The sequence below is a fragment of the Carlito syrichta genome, unplaced genomic scaffold (assembly GCF_000164805.1).
Source record: "Carlito syrichta isolate Samal-C Ts95f unplaced genomic scaffold, Tarsius_syrichta-2.0.1 Scaffold304583, whole genome shotgun sequence".
NCBI lineage: Eukaryota > Metazoa > Chordata > Mammalia > Primates > Tarsiidae > Carlito > Carlito syrichta.
In genome coordinates this window covers 360,781-374,172 of record NW_007248679.1, presented here as the reverse complement: position 1 = coordinate 374,172, position 13,392 = coordinate 360,781, and the positions used below count along the sequence as shown (strand labels likewise).

The window sequence follows — 13,392 nt, the reverse complement described above, 5'->3', positions numbered from 1 at the left end:
TCAGGAGAACTTGATAGGGTCCTTCCCAGCTTGGTTGAAATTTAGCTGCTTTCCAGATCTTAATCAGTACCCAATCCCCAGGTTGGAAATGGTGAACTATAAACTCAAAAAGGAGGAGTTTGAGCAAGAAGTTCTTTTAATCTAAGGGAAGACAGAGTAGAGGAAATAGTTAATATATATTCTTTTAAGAATTGATCTTTGGTCTCCAGGGTTGGTAGATCTGTTGTTCTTTCCAGATATGGTAACATATAATAATTCATAAGGTGATATACCTAAATCCCTTTGAGGGGCTGTTCTGATTCTAAGAAGAGTTATAGGGAGACACTTAACTCAAGGTAATTTTGTTTCTAACATTAGTTTAGTTATGTGTGCCTTTCACTGCACTCCAGTCTGGGAGACAGAGTGAGACTCCAACTCAAAAAAAAAAAAGAAAAGTACTATGATCGTCATCCATGTACAGTCTTTTGACGACTATGTGTATGTATTTCTGTATTTTTGGGCAATAGAATATGTATAAGCTCAGCTGTAGTAAATACTGTGAAACTGCTTTTTGAAGAAGGTTTAATGATTTACACTCTTACCACAGTGTGCTGGAGTTCCAGTTGCTCCATATACTCACCAGCATTTGGTATTGTGTCATTTTTCACTAAATGACGTTTTTGGGGGGAGAGGGTAATAAGTCCTATAAGTTTAGACATATGTATACATTCATACAGTCACCACCGCAATCAGGAAACAACATCACCTCCCCAAAGAGCGTCCTTGTGCCAACCTTTTACACTCATGCCTTCCTCCCTACCTAGCCCCTGGCAACCAACATCTACTCTTCATTATTGTAGTTTTGTTGTTACACAAATGCCACAGAAATGGAAGCATACAGTGTGTAATCTTTGCGACTGCTTTCTTTCACTCAGTATAATATCTCTGAGATTCATTCAAGTTGTGTGTATCAAGTTACTTTTTATTGCTGAGTAGTATTCCAATGCATCAAACAAACAAAAAAATCAGTTTGTTTTACCCATTTGCCTGTTGTTTCCAGTTTGGGGTCATTAGAATAGAGATGCTATAAACATTCAGGTACAGGTTTTTGTGTGAATGTGTTTTTACTTCTCTAGGGCAAATATTCAGGAATGGGCTTGCTAGGTTCATAGTAAGTATAACTTTATGAATAACAGCCAAACTCTCTGCTAGAGAGACAAGCATTTTGCATTCCCACAGAAATGTGTGAGAGTTCCAACTGTTCTTTGTCAGCACTTCATACTATCAATATTTTTTATTTTAGCAATTTAAATGGGTAGAGAGTGGTTTCCCATTATGGTTGTAATCGGCATTTCCCCAATGGCTAATGTCTTTTCAAATGTGCTCATTTGTCAGCCACACAGCATTTTGGGTAAAGTGTCAAGTCCTATGCCTACTTTTTATTGTTTTAAGTTTTTAAAAATTGGGCTGTATGTTTACAAGTTCTTCATATATCCTAGATATAAATCCTGTTAATGTACTTGGTTTGCCATTATTTTCTCCCAGTCTGTAGCTCATCACTTCATTCTCACAACTGTGTCTTAAGTAGAGTGAAAGTTTTTAAATTTGATGAAATCCAATTTATCAATTTTTTTTTGTATGGAATCATGCTTTTGGTGTCATGTCTAAACATTCTTTGTCTAACTCCAGGTCTGGGATATTTCTGCTACGGATTAATAAACTTTTGGATCTTAGATTTAGATATATGATCCAATTTGAGTTAACTTTTTATAACACAAGAGATTTAGGACCAGATTCATGTTTTTGCATATGGATGTCTAATAGTGCCAACTTCATTTGTTGAAAAGACAGTCCTTGTTAAAAAGCCAGCAGCCATACTTGTGTGGCTCTGTTTCTGCACTCTATTCTGTGCCACTAATCTCTGTATCTACTTCTTTGCCAACACCACCATCTTGACTACTGTAGCTTACAGCAAGTCTTTAAATCTGGTACTACATTTCCTCTCAATTTATTCTTTTTTGTGTGTGTGAGCTGGAGTCTCACTTTTGCCGAGGCTGGAGTGCAGTGGCATGCTCACGGCCACTGCAGCCTTGACTTGCTGGGCTCAGGCAATCCTTTCACCTCAGCCTTCCAAGTAGCTGGGACTACAGATGTATGCCACCATGCTTGGCTAATTTTTTGATTTACTGTAGAGACAAGGTCTCGCCAAGTTGTTCAGGCTGGTCTCAAACCCCTGGACTCAAGCAATCCTTTCACCTCCACCTCCCAAAGTGCTGGGATTACAGGTGTGAGCCACCACATGTCTTATTCTTCTTTTTCTTTTTTTTGAGTTGGAGTCTTACTCTGTCGCCCAGACTGGAGTGCAGTGGCCACTCCCGGCCACCACAGTCTCGCCTGCTGGGCTCCGGTGATCCTTTGGCCTCAGCCTTCCGAGTAGCCAGAATTACAGGCATGCACTACCACGCCTGGCTGATTTTTTGATTTATTGTAGAGATGAGGTCTCGCTGCCCAGGCGGGTCTTGAACCCACGGGCTCAGGCAATCCACTCACTTCAACCTCCCAAAGGCGCGGGATTACAGGCTGAGTCACCGAGCCCAGCTTATTCTTCTTTTTCAAGATTATTTTATGTATTCTATGTCTTTGACCTTTCCAGAGACACTTTAAAATTTTTTGTTGGTGTTTTAAATGGAACGGCATTAAATTTATACATCTATTGGAAAAGAAGTGCCATCTTTTATGTTGAGTTTCCCACTGTAGCTAGAAGTGAGGGCTTTGGTTTCCTTACTGTGCAGCACACTTCTCAGGACTTTGTTTTGTGTTCTGGACCAAGCTGTGGAGAACATAAAGAAAAGCAACTGTGATCCTACCCATGGTCTGGGGACCAGAGTTCCTCTGGTCAAAGAGAGCCTTCCTCTCTCTCAGGGTCTTAGTTGCTTGCCTGGTCACTGATCCCATCACCTTGCAGCCTTAGCAATACTGCTTGGGGGCCAGGGTAGTAAAGAAGAGGAAAAGGGAAACAAAGAGAAAAACAGGGGTTTTCCACCTTTCACTCTCCTAACCCTTTCTTATTTCTTGGACCAGAGAGAGAAGGCTTCTCTTGGGGACTTTTTCTTTCTGCACTCTTTGCACTTCTGAGTTTTGGGTTGCCTTTAGTAAAATGTTGACCAAAAGTGGTGAGAACAGGTATCCTTTTCTTGCTGCTTATCTTAGGGCAAGGCTTTTGGTCTTTCACCATTAAGTATGATATGACACTAAAAGCACAATTCATAAAAGAAGCAGTTGATAAGTGTGAATTCATCAAGATTAAACATTTTTGAACTTCAAAATGCTCTATGAAGGAAATAGAAAGACAAGACACAAACTGGGATAAAAGGTTTGCACATCATATATTTGATAAAGAATTTGTATCAGTATATATAAAGAGCTCTTACAACTCAATAAAAGGAAGACAAATACTCCAATTAAAAACAAGCAAACGATTTGAAGAGGTATTTCATCCAGGATATAAGAATAGCCAATTAGTACATTAAAAAGGTCCTCAGCATCATTAGAGAAATGCAAATTAAAATCACAATGAAATACTACTTCATACCCAATGGACTGACTATAATAAAAAAGCCAGAAAGCAGAAATGATGATAAGGATGTGGACATCCTAGAACCCTCATACATTGCTGGTGAGAATGTAAGTGGTGCAGTCACTTTAGAAAACAGTTTGCCAGTTTCTTAAATTACATTACTATATGACTTAGTAACTTCATTTCTAGAAATCCACCCAAGGAAAATAAAAACATGCATCCATACAAATATTCTTAGCAATACTATTCACAATAGCCAGAAGACAAAAACAACTCACATGTCCACTAACTGGTGACTGGAAACAAAGTGTGGCATAGCTATATAACAGAATAACACAGGGTAATCAAAAGGAACAAAGGATACATGCTAAAGCATGGATGGATCCCAGAAATAATATTTTCAGTGAAAAAACCCAGACACAAAAGACTACATATATATAATTAAACCTATAATTATATTATATACAATTTTTGTAAATAATATATATTATATATGTAAAATTCCATTTATATAAAATATCCAGAAAAGGCAAATCTATACAGATAGAGAGAACTTTAGTGATAACCTAGCCAGGACCTGGGATGGGAATGGAGAGTGTCTACAAATGTCTGGGAGTTTTCTGGGGTGATGGAAATTCTCTAAAAGAGGTGATAATTGCATAACTCCCAAAACTGAATGAAAATCACTGAATTGTACATGTTAAATGGGTGTATTTTTGGTTTCAGGAAAGATGGAGTAAACAGTGAGTTGAGCATACATGCCTGGATAGATTGGATGGTGCAGCTATCTGAGCAGACTCAGAAACATAAATGAAAGCAGGCTGACTAGAGAAGGAGACCAGAATTCTAAGTTCTTCTGAATTCATGGTGAGTTGGCGATTTCTCCCCTTTGGCACTAGCCAGCCTATACTCAAAAGCAATCTAAAAAGTGCACATGTGCACTGGAGGCATAGAGAAGCCCCTTTTTTGACTCTGAGGAATGAGAAAGGGGTGTCCCAAAGAGTAGAAAAAAACCTGCCCCCCCCCCATTTCCCTCCTCTTATACCCCAGCAAGTCTGAGAAGCACTAGGTTGGAGCAGTGAGTCTCATGGGGGGTAGGATGTTTGTAGAGAGATAAGAATTACCTGAGCAACTTTCTATATTTTTAGTTTGATTAAAGTATACATGTACATAGCTTAAAGAATCAAACAACTCTCCAAAGCTTAAAAAAAAAGGCTAAAAAGTTAAATGAAAATAAAAACTGTTTCCTCATTTCTCTGGCAAAGCACAGAGATTAATAGCTCATGTTCTGTCACTGAGACCAAGGTTCAAATCTTACCTGGGTCACTTACTAACTATATCTTGACAAGTCATTTAACTTGTTTAAGTCTGAGTTTCCCCCTTTGTAAACTGAGAATACTACTACTACTACCACCATTTTGCCCAACTGTTTAAAATGACAATGTGTATAGTGCTTCAACAAAATACACACTCAATAAATGATATTATAAGCACGTTTTAAATATCTAAGACTGCCAGTCATGGTGGCTCACACCTGTAATCCCAGCACTTTGAGAGGCCAAGGCAAGAGGATCACTTGTGCCTAGGAGTTCAAGACCAACCTGAACAACATAGCGAGACCTCATCTCTATAAAAAATAAAAAATTTGCTGAGTGTGGTGGCGTGTGTGTAGTCCTGGCTACTCAGCAGGCTGAAGCAGAAGGATTGCCTGAGCCCAGGAGGTCGAGGCTGTGTTGAGCCATGATTGTGCCACTGAACTACAGCCTAGGCAACAGAGTAAGACCCAACTAAAAACAAAAAAACAAAAAACTAAGACAATTACATAGGATGAATTTGGCATACTGGATGACTTGGAATTGGTCTTAAACCTCCTTCCCTAAGATCACACATTACAAAATGTATTCAGTGACTGTTATTTCTATTTAACTCTTAACAGTTGAATAATGTGATTCTTCCCTCCAGTGTCCTTCAGGAAAGGTGTCTTTGGAGGCCCTATAAAGCAGTAAAATTTCCTGGCAGACACAGGATGATCTGGAGACAGCCAGCAACACCACCAGTGAAGCCATAATTAGAACATAAGCAAGGCTTTTCTGTATTCAAAAAAGGTGGTGAAAAAGCAGCACTCTAGGGGCCATTTCACACTACTAATTTACCTTGGAAAGAAGGTATGGAAAGTAAAAGCTTGGCTGGCTTGTCCCACATGGTGTGGGGATTGTTAAATACCAATCTGATATTTCTCACTTAACATTTCATTGTGAATCCACTTTAGAAGTCAGGCACTGAACAGTTAAAAAGAAGTGGGGGAGGAAAAGTCCATGAAGTCAGCTTCTCCTAAGCACTAAGAGGGACCTGGCACTCACTCCCTAACAGAGCCCTTCTCTATATCCCAGGTGCCAGCAAGTGTTCAAAGCACTTTACACAGCCTCATAACATCCTAGCTATTTTCTTTATTTTACAGATAAGGATCCCGAGGGATAGAAAAGTCAGGTAACTTGTCTAAAATCACAAAGTCAGTAAATAGCAAAAATGGATAAATTTACCTACTATTAAGATATTAATGAGAAATCTACCCAGAGACAATTTGAAAAGAATCACGGGGGAAATGAGTATAGCTTGAGAGGCTCTAGCACATGCATAAAAGTTGCTCCCAAAGAACAGACTGGAGGGAATGGTGAAGTAGCATATTGAGATTACAGTAAGATATGTCCCAGAATTGAAGGGCAATATGAGTGTTCAGATCTAAAGTACACAATGTGCACGGAGCATGTAGATAGTAAAGATAAATCCACACCTTGGCAGACAATTACAACATGCCCAGGTCTTACTACTAAGGGAACAAAAATAAGATGTCCAGCTTCCAAACTGAGATAGAGAGAAACATGAATGCTAAACATTATCAGCTGAAACTGTATCGACTAGCAAAGCAGGAAAAGAAAAAAATTAAAATGATAGTGGACAGAAAACAAGATTTACTGTGTTAGACTTTATGAAATTGTCATTTTCATAAGTCAAAAATGGTTGAATATCAACTTCACATGGTTCAACCTAAAAGAAGTTAAGATATATCAATAGTCACAATAAATATAGATACATATCAAACTCATCTATTAAAAAGCAAAGATGAGAGTAAATTAAGAATAACAATGATACAGCAAACACTGCATTTAAAAAAAGTAACAATATACTATGAATTGTTTTAAATACATCCAATGATGCAGTCTTCAAAAATAAACTAACCAAATGAGTAAGAGAAACTGTCAAATCTACAATCATAGTGGGAGATTTTAAAACATGCATATAACTTAATCAGGATCCAACAGATCATGTACACTAAAACAGAAAACAGAAGCAGCAGGCAACCAAATAATTCTATTTTTGAGTACAGAGGAAATATATTCGAAAACCTATTCTTTCTAGGTCAGAATAATCCAAGTTTCAACACATTTCAAATAGATCTAATTCACATACAGATCATGTTTTCTGCCTATGATGAAAGCAATCTAAAAATAAATAATAAAAAATCAAAAGGCAAAAAGAAATGTACACAGAAACTTTTAAAAATGTACTTCCAAGTCATTCTGGAATAAACAGAAATCAAATGGGAATTACAAACAGTTAAATAAGGATGAAAGCACTACATATAAAAATAGCAGGAGAAACTAAAATGATGCCCAGATGTAAATGTAGAGTCTTTAATGAATGTATTAAAAAACAATATTTTCAATAGGTTATGTATTTAAAGAAGAAAACAACAGATTAAAAAAAAGATGAAAATATAATTACATATAAAACAAATTTTAAAGAAATTGGTGCCAAGTGTGGTGGCTCATGCCTATAATCCTAGCACTTTGGGAGGTCAAGGTTGGAGGACTGCTTGAGCTCAGGAGTTCCAGACCAGTCTGGGCAACATAGCAAGACCTCATCTCTACAAAAAGTAAATTAATAAATAATTTTAAAAATGAATAAACAAAAGGAAAAGTTATCTTTTCTTCCAAAAAAATTAAAACCATTAGCAAGACTGTTCACAGAAAAAAAAGAGGAAAGTAACACAATATAGGAAATGACAAGAGACATAATTGTCCAAAACATTATAAACATTATATATTCATTATAAAAACATTATAAAATCTTAAGCTACAGAAGACAATACTATGAACAATAACAAAAGACCCAGGTACTAAGTCACTGTAAACTACCAAACTCTAATTGCTATTTGGTTAAAGTTCCTGACTGCTAAAACAATTCACTGTGCTCTTTGGAATTCACGGTAACAATCATCAGTAAAACCCTTTTATATTCATAATTTCTTTTCTGAACATCCCCCTCATATTCTAGCACTAATTAAAACATCACCAAGAATACTGCTTCCTGAGTAGTCCCTCAATAAGAAACTGGCTTTTTTTCCACATCCCATGTTCGACTGAGTCTGGGGGTAAGGGCAGGCATCTTCCTTGTTTTTACGCCTCATCATCGCTTCAAGACCACTGTTTCTCCCTCTTCCCTAAAACGCTACAGGTCCTTTGAACAACATACTATCAGAAGTTTCCACTGTTCCTTGTTATAGTCACCTGCACCTTCCCCATCAATTTCATCATTACTCCTACCATAATCTTGGTCATTCATGTAGTCAATTTATCAATTTCCTGTCTTCTCAGGGTTTGCTCTGTTCTCTCTTTCAATAAAACTGTCCTTCGCCCACAAGCTTTCACGCTATACTCCTAGACCACCTCATATTTCATCCACTTAATTATGCTACCCCCCAGACCATGACACTTCATTGATGATAATTTCTATATCAAGCTTCCCAATCTCTGGTCATGATTCCTCACCTACTCTCTAACCCCTCCCACCACAGCCCTGGCTTGTTCTAACTCACTCACTCCAATAATCCTAGATCTTTAGCTTCACTGGGACCTCAAATCTCTACCCTTCATCTTTTCACTTCCTGTTACCTACTCTAGCGGATCTACCTAGATCCATGCCTCTATTATAATCACTGCTTTGTATTTCCCTCTTTTTCTATTATACTCACCCGGCAAAATGCCCACCCTCACTACATCCAACTTTCCACTGATTTTGCATCTGTATCTAAGCTGCTGAATGCGGCTAAAGAAAACATATGACCATACTGAATAACCTCATTTTAAATTTACAACTGCAAGCCTCAAGAAGGCTCTCAGCACTATCCAGTATCACTACTGCATTTCTTAATCAATTCTTTCAAACTTTCACATCCCGACAGATTTCCAATACCTTGCCCACCCTCCTCAACCACAGGTGTTAATCTTGTTTCCAATTTCACTGAAAAACTAAAAGCCTTCAGATGAGAATTTCCATACTCCCATCAACACATTTACCATCTGGTATGCATCTGTGATCATGAATACTGGGTCTTTTCCTGCTACACAATGCCTGCATTATCCCTGTTCCTGTCCAAAGCCAATGACATCCTTTCTCATCTACTCAAGTTCAAGGCTCTTGCTATAATACTCCCCTCTCAACTGGATCATTCCCAGTAACATACAAACATACTGTACTATACACATCTTAAAAAGGAGGAAGCCATCTCCCTTGTCGGCACAATCTCCCCAGCTAACACTTCATCCCTTTCTCCTCCCAGCAGCCTCACCTCAGAGGCAATGCCATACCACTGCCTCCACAGCTTCACCTCCCATGCATTTTCAAACTGAATTCATTATGAAGTGCAACACAGAGTGCACATAAATCTGAACTGAATGAATTATCACACAGCAAACACTTGTGTAACCACCATTCAGTGAAAAAAACAGGGGTCACGTGCTGGCAGGGCCGGGGAAATGGTGGCTTCAGGAGAGAGAGGGACTTAGGGCGGCAGAGGCAGCACAGAGGAGGCATTTATGACCTTCTACAGTGAGGTGAAACAAATAGAAAAGAGAGATTCAGTTCTAACTTCAAAAAATCAAATTGAAAGATTGACCTGTCCTAGTTCCTCTTACTTCAATTTGAACCCATTTGAGGTTCTTAAGACGGATCCAGAAGTTACAGATGAAGAAATAAAAAAGAGGTTCTGGCAGTTATCCATATTGGTGCTTCCTGACAAAAACCAAGATGATGCTGACAGAGCACAAAAAGCTTTTGAAGCTGTGGACAAAGCTTATGAGTTGCTACTGGATAAGGAACAAAAGAAGAGGGCCCTGGATATAATTGATGCAGGAAAAGAATACATGGAACACACTGTGAAAGAGCGGAAAAAACAGTTAAAGGAGGAAGGAAAATCTACAGTTGTAGAGGAGGATGATCCTGAGTTGTTTAAACAAGCAGTATATAAACAGACCATGAAACTCTTTGCTGAGCTAGAAACTAAAAGGAAAGAGAGAGAAGCCAAAGAGATGCATGAAAGGAAGCGGCAAAGGAAAGAAGAGATCGAAGCTCAAGAAAAAGCCAAACGAGAAAGAGAGTGGCAGAAAACTTTGAGAAAAGTCGAGATGGTCGTGTAGATAGCTGGCAAAATTTCCAAGCAAATACGAAGGGGAAGAAAGAGAAGAAAAATCGGACTTTCCTGAGACCACCGAAAGTAAAAATGGAGCAGTGTGAGTGACCTCCTGGGGTCACAGTCGCAGGACCTCCTCCAGCTGTCTCCCTGCTTTGAAGGACTCATTCTTTCTTCCCATTTCCACCCCAACATAGAGTACTATTTGCTTTTTGGCTCATTTTGTTTTCAATACAATTTAATACTGATCAGAGTAATTCTTTTGTACATTGAAATGAGGGGCTTGGTTTAAAAAAAGACCTTCCCCCTCTGCCCCTAGAACAACCAGGATTGGAAGGTACCACTTTGGTGCTGCATTCTCTTCCCACAGCCTGTAACTTAATGTTTTGTATTTCACTGAATTGTGATGGTTAGAAACTTCCTGTATAGTTTGTGGAAATCATCCAATTAAACATACTGCTTACAAAAGAAAAAAAAATTGAACACCAAATGTGGCGCCCTGCCCCACAAGTACCCCTGCTCCTGTCAACTTCTTTCTTCACCTTTTCCTGTCAATTTCTTTCCTCCCAAAGGTGACCAGTCATTATTCTAACACTTAATATTAGAGTCCTGTTTTGCTTTCCTCCAAACAGCATTATTCTATAATATATTCTTGTGTGACTACTTTGCTCATTATAACGTTGGTGAGATTAATCCATGTTGTGGTCTGTAGTTTTTGTTAATTTTCACTGCTGTAAAGCATTCTGTTGTATGACTATACCATATTCTACAGTTGACAGACATTTAGATTGTTTTCAGTTTGAAGAAGTACTGCTAGAAACATTTCTGTCCTTGTCTCCTGATGCATATGTTAGCTATCCCTGGGAGTGGAACTGCTGGGCCATAAAGTATGTAAATGTTCATTTCAGTAGATATTGACATGTTTTTCAATGTAGCTGTACCAATTTCCAATCCCATAGTGTATGAGAGTATAAAATAGTATGTCACTGTGGTTTTGCTTATATAAATTACTAATGAGGTTGAGCACCCTGTCATATGCTTATGGCCATTTGGATAATCTCTTGTGAAGTGATGCTGAAATCTCTCACTCATTTTTCTGTTGAACTGTCTTTTGCTGATTGATGTGTAGAAATTCTTTTTTGGATGAGCACTTTGCTTGTTATGAAAGTCACAAATACCTTCTATGTGGTGACTTGACTTTCCAATGTAATTTTCTTTTGTTTTTTAAAAATAAACAGAATGTAGTCCAGTTTATCAAATGTTTCCTTCATTTTATTTGGTTTGTGTCCTGTTTAAGAAGTCTTTCCTTTCTCCAAGATTACAATGATATTCTCCTATGTGGTCTTTCAGGGCTTTACTGCTTTGCCTTTACATTTATATCTGTAATACATTTTAAGTTGATTTTTCTGATGGTGTGAGGCATAGGTACAGTTTCAGTTTTGTCCTTATTTATTGATTTAGAGTTGGAATCTCACAGTTGCCCAGGCATAATCACAGTTCACCACGGTCTGGACCTTCGCTCAGGCAATCCTTCTGCCTCAGTCTCCCCTCATCCAGCCTCCCGAGTAGCTGGGACTACAGGTGTGTACCACCACTACTGGTTTATTTTTACATTTTTTTGTAGAGATGAGGTCTTGCTATGTTGCCTAGGTTGGTCTCTAACTGCTGGGCTCAAGCAAGCCTCCCCCATCAGCCTCCCAAAGTACTCGGATTACAGGCCTCCACGCCCAGCCCCATCCTTAATTATATCAGGTTGACCCAGCACCACTTATTTATTTTAGAAGATCCTCCTTTTCCTACTCCCATGCAATGCCATCTGTGTCCTAAACCACGTTTTCCAGTAGGTATGGACTGGCTTGAGCTCTCTATAGCTCTCCCCTTGCAACAACATCACATTATCTGAATTACTGTAGTTTTCAAAGAACTCTTGATAATTCTTCTAACAAGAATGTCTAGTTCTTCCAGGACTCTGTACTTCCAGTCACATTTGAGAATCAATTGTCGAATTACACACATACACATGTGGTTATGATTGGGAATGCATTAAATCTTTGTGGGAAAGAACTGACATCTTTTTTTTTCTTTTGAGTTGGGGCCTCACTCTCCACCTGGGTTGGAGTGCAGTGGCCTGATCATGGCTCACTGAAACATCGAACTCCCAGGCTCAAGCGGTCCTCCCACTTCGGCATCCCAAAGTGCTGGGATTATAGGCGTGAGCCCCTGTGCCCAGCAAAAACCAAGATCTTATAATAGTATAATGATTTTTCTTTTTCTATATAAGTCCTCATCTTTCAGAGACTCATATTGAAGTATTTAGAAATGCTATGTCTTTGCCTGAGGCTGGAGAATCTAATTCTAGTCTTACTTACCTGGTTGTTCATAAATGGCCACAAACCCATGTAGACTTCTCCATAGGGCTGTTCCTACTGTCAGCTGGCTTACCCCAGAGCAAGGGATCCCACTGACAGTAAAGGATCAACGTGGAAGCCACAGTGTGTTTTATAACCTAATCTTGAAAGTGCCACTCCATTTCTTTTACCATGTTCTATTGTTCCAACCCTAGAACATCATGGAAAGAGGCTGCAGAGAGGTGTGAACCAGGACGCAGAGACTGCTGGGAGCATCCTAGAGGGTACAATGAGTGCGTGGGACAAAACTGTTAGGACCTGTTGAGACCAGGTAGAGAATACATGAGGGCTCATTACATTATTATCTCTACTTTATATACATTTGAAATTTTCCATAATAACAGTATTTTAAAACCTTTTTTTAAAAATAGGACATCAGTACAGAGATGGAGCATGAAGGTGCACAGAGGCTGCCCAGGGGCCGTAATGCTTCCGTGCTACCTTCTGAGCAGCCCAGTCCCAAAGACACAGAAGATAGCCAAAGGGAACTGGGTATTAGCAGCTTACACAAAAGTGGACTGTCATGTCTGAGGAGTGAGTCCTCATTAAGCTTGAAACTTAGGGCACAAGCATTTGTATTACACAATTTAAACACTGTTCTTAATATCATGAAGTTGTTCAAGGTTCAATAATTAGTGACTTACAATGTACTTAACAGCCACTCATTAATAGAAGTATCTTCAGGAACCACATCAAAGACAAAAAGACATTAGCGGTTAATGTGTTAAGAGTAGTGATGTACTTAGTAGTGATGTGTTCAAAAAATTACCAAAACAACTCTGCCAGAAATAACACTAGTTGAGGCTCTTAAAGTAAGTGTAAGGCTGTTTACGATACAGACATCATGTTAACTGTGGACTCTGAACAGAGTGCAGCTTTCTTCAACCATGCTTATAATGTTTAGAAAAGTAAACAGTTTGTGAAAACCCAATTACAAGTAAGCTTCTTTTACCTGATCT

General features: G+C 38.7%; 1 pseudogene across 1 annotated transcript; it reads left to right on the top strand.

Annotated features, from left to right (window-relative positions):
* Positions 1–9,348: 9,348 nt before the first annotated feature.
* On the top strand, positions 9,349–10,488 carry LOC103262660 (annotated as a pseudogene). Its single transcript, XR_002482092.1, has one exon. The product of XR_002482092.1 is annotated as a dnaJ homolog subfamily C member 8 pseudogene (transcript).
* Positions 10,489–13,392: the final 2,904 nt, after the last annotated feature.